This window comes from Hypomesus transpacificus, unplaced genomic scaffold (assembly GCF_021917145.1).
Source record: "Hypomesus transpacificus isolate Combined female unplaced genomic scaffold, fHypTra1 scaffold_31, whole genome shotgun sequence".
In the NCBI taxonomy this organism is placed as follows: Eukaryota; Metazoa; Chordata; class Actinopteri; order Osmeriformes; family Osmeridae; genus Hypomesus; species Hypomesus transpacificus.
Window position 1 is genome coordinate 617,964 of NW_025813837.1, and position 9,612 is coordinate 627,575.

The following is a 9,612-nucleotide window of genomic DNA, read 5'->3' on the forward strand; positions in this document are numbered from 1 at the left end:
TAGTGGTTTGTTACCCAGGGGGTCATGTATTGCAGAACATATTGGTTATGTAGTTTCTTTGTAAGTAAAATATTTAAATATCTATCTGTATAAGGCATTTATCAATACATATTTTTTTGTATGAAATCTGAACCAGCTCAGTAATTTGTTTTAAGTATCAAGGTCATTGGTGAATCACTGGTGGTCACATTGTTGTGTTTGCAGCCATTATTTTCTTTGTAAAGTTCGGACTAACTGGACCATCATGACAATTACATTGTACCTATACTGTTTACCTTACCTGATAGATCAGATAGTCGGATAGAAGTTAGAGTAAGATTGAAATAAAAAACTTAAGGCTTACGGTTTATGCTGAAGGGATTGAATATCTGTTGATGCAACAATTCTTCTTTAAGGGTAGAGTTTTGTTTATTAGAAATCCATATTTGACATCAAACAAATGCCACTGCTCTGTGTTATGTTTCAACTATATTTCTTGTGTATATAACAATATATATTTTGGTTTCACCATCATTGTTTATTCGCACTGTCATATTTTCTGCCAATTTTCCAGTAAAAAGCCTGACCTGATTTTCAGGTATTCGGATATTATTGTTAAATAGAAAGTAGTGTCACTACAATCGGGGCAAACTATCTGTACATTATTTTAATTAACAATAGCTTTGGGATAGTATATGAATTGGAATTCAATCTAATGAGGTTCTTTAGCAGGCCCCTTTGCCCCTAAGCAGCAAGTAGATCGTAAAATATGACCACAAATTATAAGAGGTTGACTGGTGACATATTGTCTTGTAAGTGCCTCACCCTCAGTTAGGAAATCTGATCGTTCTAGTGCAATCTATTGTAAGTGCAATTTGATGTCCAAAAATGGCAAGCACCCACATAATGTCATCCTTAAGAGGGGAAACATTAGACATTTCAAAACACACTAACCTTTCCACAGTGTGCATTTCTAAAATCCTCTTTGTGCCACACACTGTACATCACTCATGCACTTCGAAACAAACCTCAAAGGACCACAAAGCCCTGGGCATTTAAATACCGGGGCATTTACCATGATGAAATAAGAGTTCTCTTACAACTAGTACTTTTAGGCCTCACTAATCCTGAAATATTGGTCTGTGACGAATGTCACAATTTAGGAAGAATTCGGCTCCAGTTTCAAGGCCTTATCAGTGTAATGCCTGATGCAGATCCCTTAGTCTATGATGAACAACCGTTGAGACAGTGGCAGGTCCCTCCTCTTACGCTGTCTTTCACAGAAGCAGCACGCCGCCTTTTCACTTTTCACTGGATTGCCAAAGGAATCAGCAACAGTTGGTGATTGTGCTTTAGTGAGGACCCTTCAGCTCTTTTGATATATGTTGTTGGTGAAGTATGGAGGATACATTTTTTTCATACTGCTTCACTAATACAAACACACTGATAATACACACTGTTGATAGTGGAAGCAACACTAATATTATAGAATAAAATAGTTTTCACTAAATGTGTTTTCCTATTCTATGAGTTGTCAACTATTGTCAATGCAATTAATTTACAAAGATTAAGATATTTTGCAATTTTCTGAAAATAACATTTTAAAAAAGAAAACATAGCGTATCAAACTGTCTTCATTTACAGTAAACTAAAGTTTCATGTCATGAACTGGCAGAAACATGTGGGACATTTAAATTCTCACTTTTACATAGGTTGTTAATGTGAATTTTAATCATAAACTGTATATACAATATTATATATGTAAAATACACAATAAGGATAACAATAGTATGATCAATATTAGATTAATAATGTTGTCATTTGACAATCTAAAGTTTAGATTCTAAACCATTGAAAACAAAAAATAACAGCAGCAAATAGGATCTGATGGAGGGTTTGTGACACGTGGTCGTGCAGGTGGTGGACCCAAATTCAAGGAGAGGCAGGCAGGATCAAAACTATAAATATTTATTTTCCAAAATAAAGAACCCAGACACAGAAGGAATGCTCAAATAGAGACAACGACGTTACCAGGACAGACAAAGAAAGCAGACATATCTACAAAGGGCAGTGTGATCACAATGGACAACAGCTGAGTGACTGGAACAAGACACAGGAGTGCAGGGAACCAGGGGAGAGAGACAAAACAAGGGGCAGAATACACACACACACACACACAGGGATACAGAGAACACTAGGGGAAGGGAAAACCAGGGGAACTTGAAGTACTGGGGCACGGCTGAGGCTGTGACAAGTTGGGATGTCTGTAGTGCCGTCTGTACAGAAATGTTATGGTCGAGGAATGGAAACTATTATTGTCTTCAGTCATGACTCCCTGATAGTAAAGTTTATAATAGAATATGTCAGGGCAGGGGTGAAAAGATGTTTTACAGTATCTTTTGGGACTTCTTATAGATGGAGTCAGTGGGGGTTACAAAGTCTTATGCCACACTCAAATTTGACATTATTCTACACTGAAATTTAAATGTGGGAGTGATCAGGTTATGATGCATAGGAATTCAACCCATACCTCCTGCTTTTCAAGACATTTTCTTAATCATTCTCAAGCAAATGAAACTCAGTCTCAGTCTTCAAATCAATATGGTACAATGTGTAGGTCTGAACTCAACCCAGACTAACTCAACCACATGAACATTTTTAATTCATACAATTGATACAAATACAAGCAATGGACACACAACAACAGATGGACAGGACACAAACAGGACACAACAGCTATATGATTGGACACTGGTAATCCTTTACTGAAATGTATTAAATGCACTAAAACACACACTTATCTACATACATGCTGCTAATATTCAGATGATCGCATATTTACATTTACATTTATTCATTTAGCAGACGCTTTTATCCAAAGCGACTTCCAAGAGAGAGCTTTACAAAGTGCATAGGTCACTGATAATAACAACAAGATAGCCCCAAAGCATTGCGGGTAGCCAAAACAAGCACACATTGTGAACAACCAAAAAATAAGTGCCAAAGGGCAAAACCATAAGAGCATGTAGTTAGCAAGTTACAATTTAAACAACATGAATCTGTAAGTGCAAGTGTACTTGTAGAAAAAACAAGCAACAGTAAAATATGTAGTAGTGGGTGGAGTTGCTGAAGTAGTTGGTCTTGATGTCAAGTATCAGTTGCACCAACAAAATCTGTAATTATCCCTGGTTGATGACAAGCAGCATGTCACACATAGCCAGCTCCACCCTGGATCTGGCACTTTCCTTTCCAGGTATACCCATGTTGCCTAAGGCAGCGCAACTTGAGGAAACTTCAATGTACTATCCAGTGAGGGAAGGGATTACCCCATATTAAATGTACATGAAAGAGTGTTGAGTTATCTACAGTATCTCCCACCCTCCTTCGAGCCTTCCTACTGACCACTGTCAGAAAGTTAGTCTAGTGTAGCTAGAGAAACCAACCAGGGTGTTCATCTCCTCCTGTTGCTAGGTTCCACTGGAAGGGGGCATCATACAGCTTTGAACGGTCATTCAACCTGGTTTCCACATGGTCTTTCTGACTGTCCCGGTGAATTGAGTGAGCAAGATATCAAATTTATCATTTTGCCCAGAGCATTTCTCACTTAACCATGGAGCCCGTTTTGAAGCCTGCGGTTTGAAAATCTCAGCTTGTCTTTGTTTATTTCAGTAACTTGGCATTACACAGATTGTGTGTGCGCGTAAGAATGAGTGCTTGAGTGACACAAAAGTGTAAAGCTATAAGCTATTTTTAGTTTGCTATCGAGAAATTCCCAATTGTGCATTGACTGTGATAAAAACAATTTTTATATGCTGTCATATTTTATCCAAAGTGACGTACAAACAGGGCATTGTGCTGCTGAGAGGGCTGAGCTGTCTCAACTGTGTACACAATCTATTCCTCTTCCAGAACTTGTTTATGCTGGTCTCCTTATCTTCACTGTTTCTATGGCAAATAGATTTCCATTCCCCTTTCTGAAATGTGCCTGTCATCACTTTCAATGTATTTGGCTGAGGGCCAGCTCTGTCTAAATTACTTTCCTTGATGGATTTATAGTGTGGTGCTTGAGCAAGCCTGCATTGCCATTTGCCAAATCCCTGTCAAATTGCACAACTCAGACATACAAAACACCATATAGAAAACACAATTACCAAATACCCTTTCCTCGACTGTAATTTGAGTCCAAATGAAAGTGGAACTAAAGTGACCTGACAAGTTAATCAATAATTTTGGCGAGATTCTTAAGCGGCACTGAAATATGGGTTGATCTCAGATGATCTGCAGTAGTCTGTGTTCTGTGGTTATGAGTGGTTTTGGGAATCTTATTTTTTATTTTGTTATCAGTTTTGTTTCACCCTAATTGCTCAATTGGGAGGCTAATGCATGGACTCCATGTATTCCAGGTCTCACCTTCAACCCTGCCATTGTTATCAAAACAGTAGTTTCCTTGGAATATGTGTTGCAACATGGTCAGGGTCACAACAAAAATTCATAGTAGCAGATACGTTTGATAAAAAGCCACAGCAAATAATTTTTTGTAAGTGTCAACATATAGCATACAATTGTGATTTCTTATTTTATACTGATCACTAAAAGAATGGGTAGTGTGGAATTGGGATTGAAAAGGTTAAAGCTGAACACCTATCTAGAACAGATGAACATCAATGCCTCTCTGCTTGGTGTGTGAATGCTTTAACAAAAGTTTCCGACAAAGATGACAAGCTTGCTTGTTTGTAAATGAGTTATTTCAAGAGTCAGGGTGAAAAAGTCCCATGCATATCTGCACTGAGTAAGGACATAACTTTTCAATAATGACTGCCCTTTTGAAGAGCGTACATGGATTTGTAAAGTAAAAGAAAAATAGGACATGGGTCAGGCACTTTGACAGGCTCTCTGTATGAAGCAGAATAACAGATTAATTGCAGTAAAGGGCGGCTGACATTCCTGTCAATGGGCTTTCATTGACTTTGTCAGGTAAAATATTTGGAACTTGAGTTCAATAACCAGAGACTCAACTTGCTCATTGTGCTCTCAAACAGCACCTAAGCCTCTTAAAAAGACAAAGGTTATTAAAATAACATAAACCATGTTCTGAAAAACATGTCTGTCATTACCTGTGAAAACAGTTAAGCACTGGACTGCAAAAATCACGTAAGACTGACAAAGCATTTCTTTGAAATCCGATTGCATATGCTTGTTGATTGTAGTATTGTAAAAGACCTTATCCTATACATTTACACAAACATTAATAACTCTCAAGGTTGATAGCCAGGATTTGTTACAAAGTCAGCCTGATCTACTCTCTATTTACACACCAAATAACATCCCCTGATATGACAGATGTATTTATACATCTGTCTACATTCACATTCTGAATATATTGTTTCAATATGTTCTATGACATTTGTACATTCTGTAAGGTTATCTTTTTATCCTATTTCAGTTACAATATGAATAGGGTAGGAATAATTTGGATGTAATTCCATTCAAGTGTAAAGATTGGGTTAGACCTGCTCGAAGGGACTAGGGTGAAAAGTAATGGTAATAACTAGTAACAAAAATGTATACAAATAAGTACTGTTCTTGGTAAGGGAGGTTTTGAAATCACAATGAATAGATTATGTGTTTGAAAATATAAATATTTTAACATACCAAGGAACTCTGCAAATGTTTTAAAAGTTGAAAGCGTTTGTTAACATTCGGTTGGTAAAATTTATTTTCAGGATTTACAAACCTGCCTGATGCATGACTTAGTAAGATCTATAACAGAGTATATTAGAAAATATTCAAAGTCAGAGCACATTTTTAAGTAGTAAAGAAAATAACAAAAATCTAGGAACTATCACGATGATTGAAAAAAACCAACACATTCTTCTACAACTGTTTTGTAAACTAGAGATCACCTTTGACATGTTGAACTAATGGGTCTGACACCTCAACACATCTATTACATAGGTCAAATGTCAAGCAAAGATATTGACCTCACCACCACCACCACAAATATAAATTTCTACACAGTCTGTCACATCCTTCTGAGAACTTTCCATTCATGTTACAAACCAAGGTTACTATTGTGGACATTTGTTTTGGGCCTGTACCTTTATAACCATACTGCCATTTGTTTCGTTCTCTTTGTCCAATTGTCCAAACAAGAGGATATCCACGGCTTTATAATGATATCACAAAGGTGAACGACCTCAACAATAGCAGATTTCAAAGTGTTAATTTAAGACCAGGAGTGTTCATTTCTCTCGTTGTTATTTAGGTCTACTCTCATGAGATGGACCTACAGTATATAAACACTCCTGATGTTAAATGAACACATTTAAATGTGCTTCTGATAGTTATTTCCGATATAGATGTACAACTTCAACAATTAACTATGCTGTAACATTTCTTTCACTTAAATCATATTTTTGTAATGTTTTTTCCCCCAAACATAAAATATAAAATGTGAAACCTTTTCCCCTGGGTCTCAGGAGGACATGGTTAGTACACATACTACATTTGACATTCAAGACTATACTCATGTGAGCATGACAGTAAAAACATAGCACTGTTCAATTAAATCCAATTCATTTGGTGATCTAACTTGCAATACTTCAATATAGGTGTTTTACTCTCATATCATGCAGAACTATCTCTCAGACACATATTATAAACACAGTGGAGTATGTGAACTGCATAGGGTGAATATTGTAAAGATATAAATGGCTTTAACAGTTCACAGATGTGCAACATGTGCTCATGGTGAGCAGGTTTTTTCAGTACACAGAAAACTGCAAGGATTCACTGTGACATGAATAAAACACATTCTGGCTTAACACAACCAGACATGCTTCTGCAAAAGTTGAAAGGATTGGAAAATAATTTGAAATGTATTGAGAAAATTCACCAATCATCTAGATTGTCAACTTGACATCTGGTGGCTGCCAGTAAGTGTTGAATTGACATAATTGAACAATTTGTAAACTCAATTACAAATTCTTGTTTGAGTATTGTACACAGTTGTTGCTTAAGTCACTTTACTGCTCATGTATTTTAGATTGTGCATGGCTGCAACACATTTTATTTTTTTTATAACTAATTTACCTGCAATTTAATTAATAAACAAGACAGATACTATGAAGTCCATAAAATTAAGACTTGCATTGTGTCGCAGTGGTGTGTTTGTATGGGTTCACGTGCCACCAGATGTCGAGGAAGTTGAATACTAATATTGAACAGAATGGTTTCAAAATGACTGACAGAACACCTGCAACAAAGGCTACTACAAAGAACCCCGCTCTGACAGCATTTCCTCTCCCATCAGTCTCGTACATGACCTTGCAACATCTTGGAAAAAGATTTTTGTCCAGTGCTCTTAACCTGATGCTGGTCCCAAGAGAATGATGAAAAGCTGCTCTTGCAAATTGAGCACCAGCACACAGAATTAAGGGTCAAATGATTAAGGCCATGGCACACCTGCCCATAAATCTTGTTATCCTCTTAACAGGAGCTCTTCAAAAGTGGAGATCAATAATAAACAATGGTCAAGGGGCTGCAGGATAAAGGTATGCGAGCAGCCAAATAGGCCATGCAGGATATTTAGGACATCCTTTTATTGCGACAAGGGAGGACAGCCTGGACACATTGTGACTTCCAGAAGTCAAAACCAGAGCTCCTTAAAAGATAACATATGATCTTTGGTTCCTCCACCCCAACATAATGTGTAGTATATTACTGTGTCTTATTATCTATTCGAGCACACCAACATACATAGTTGAATAGTTGTTTAATACTATTGACAAAGCATTAGGCTGTGACATTATTCTAGATATATCCTTATGATCAATGTTGCTATTGTTGAAATTGTAGTATTGCAATATTTTGGCAAAACCATAAAACCATGGTAGTTGGTGCCAGACGGGCTCGTTTGAGTATTTCAGAAACTGCCGATCTTCTGGGATTTTTATGCACCAGCATCTATCGAGTTTACAGGGAATGGTCCGAAAAGAGAAAATATCTAGTCAGCCACAGTTCTCTGAGTGAAAATGCCTTGTCAATGACAGAGGTCAGAGTAAAATGCCCAGACTGGTTCGAGATGATACAAAAGCAACAGTAACAAAAAATAAAAGTAACACGTGGTACCTTAAAGCAGATGGGCTTAAAGCAGCAGAAGACCACACTGGGTGCCAGTCCTGTCATCTAAGAGGTCACAAGTCACACAGACTCACCAAAATGGGACAGTAGAAGACTGGAAAAACATTTAACTTAGGTAACAAGAAAACAAAAACTCTGACATCCAAACATTTCTTACAACACAAAATAAATACAAAATTTTAACATTTTATTTGTATTTTATAATCATCTAAACACCCTGGAGAGAGTTAAGATAGCACAATCACTCCAGTCACACAACTTGCTGTCACTACAGCAAGGTTGTAGTGTATAAATAGGAATGTAGCTGAAACTTGTGTATTTGACCCAATACACACTACAGGCATATATTTCACTAAGAATGTTTCTAATGACTAAACCCAATGAAGCAATCGAGATCAGTTACACAGATTTCCAGGCTCGGCTACATGTCAGGAATCAGTGTACCAAATTTTAAAATACTTGCCAATTCTTTTACATAAATATAGATGTAACCATATCTTGAAAAAAGTGGTCTGAAAAACATATACAGAGACAGAATAAAATAAAAATTTCAGTAAACGATAAGCAGATATAGAAAGAGAACAAGAGAATTGACTGAGACCTACCATCATGTTAGGCTATTTGATTTGCATCACCACATTGCTAATACCCATTATGATAGTTGAATATATATTTTAATTTTAACACCCACGGAAGGTTCCACTGACCCATTACCTCGACCCATTGCAGTCAACTTTTCTGTTCCATTTCTATTTAATCAAAAGCCACTTGTTTCTTGAGTGTAGCATGACTTCGGTTGATCTATTCAGTTTAGGAACAATGGGCTTTAAACAACACACTGCTGGTGAGTCTGTATGCTGCACCTTGGATGGATTTCAAGGTGAATAGAAACCACAACCACTGATTTTTTCCTGTCAAATGACTGTGGGCTGAGTCTTTCCTGGTGCAACCCTAATTTGAAGTGGTGGGTTTAACCACTTGAGTTAATTAAGGCTGTCAATTTGATTAAATTTACATTGGGAACCCTGTGAACATCCTTTTCCAGGCCTTTAATAAAGGATATGCTTTCGGAAGAGGGGAAGTCTTGATAAAAGATCAGACAAGTGCTTTGTTTATTTATCTAAAGGTTATTCAAATATACTTAAATTCTCTCATGTGTACCTAGCTTTTGTCCTATGATTCAAGTAAGGTTACTATGTATGTATAGGTGAACGAATGTATCGTTCATCACCTATGTGTGTGCCAACCTTGTAACCCTGCTATATACTTATAATATGCCATACTACTAATAGTCTGACACATTTTATGTCACAATATGCTAGACCATTGTTAGATGGGAAAGACCGCAATACTTTAAATCCATAGTTTTGTAGCAGAATTAGGCATAACAACTGATAGATGTACAAATACATTAAATATAGTGCTCCGGCCTATACAATTTCAATAGAATGCTACTTTTCATGAGTGGTACAGTAAATGTTAATAAACATC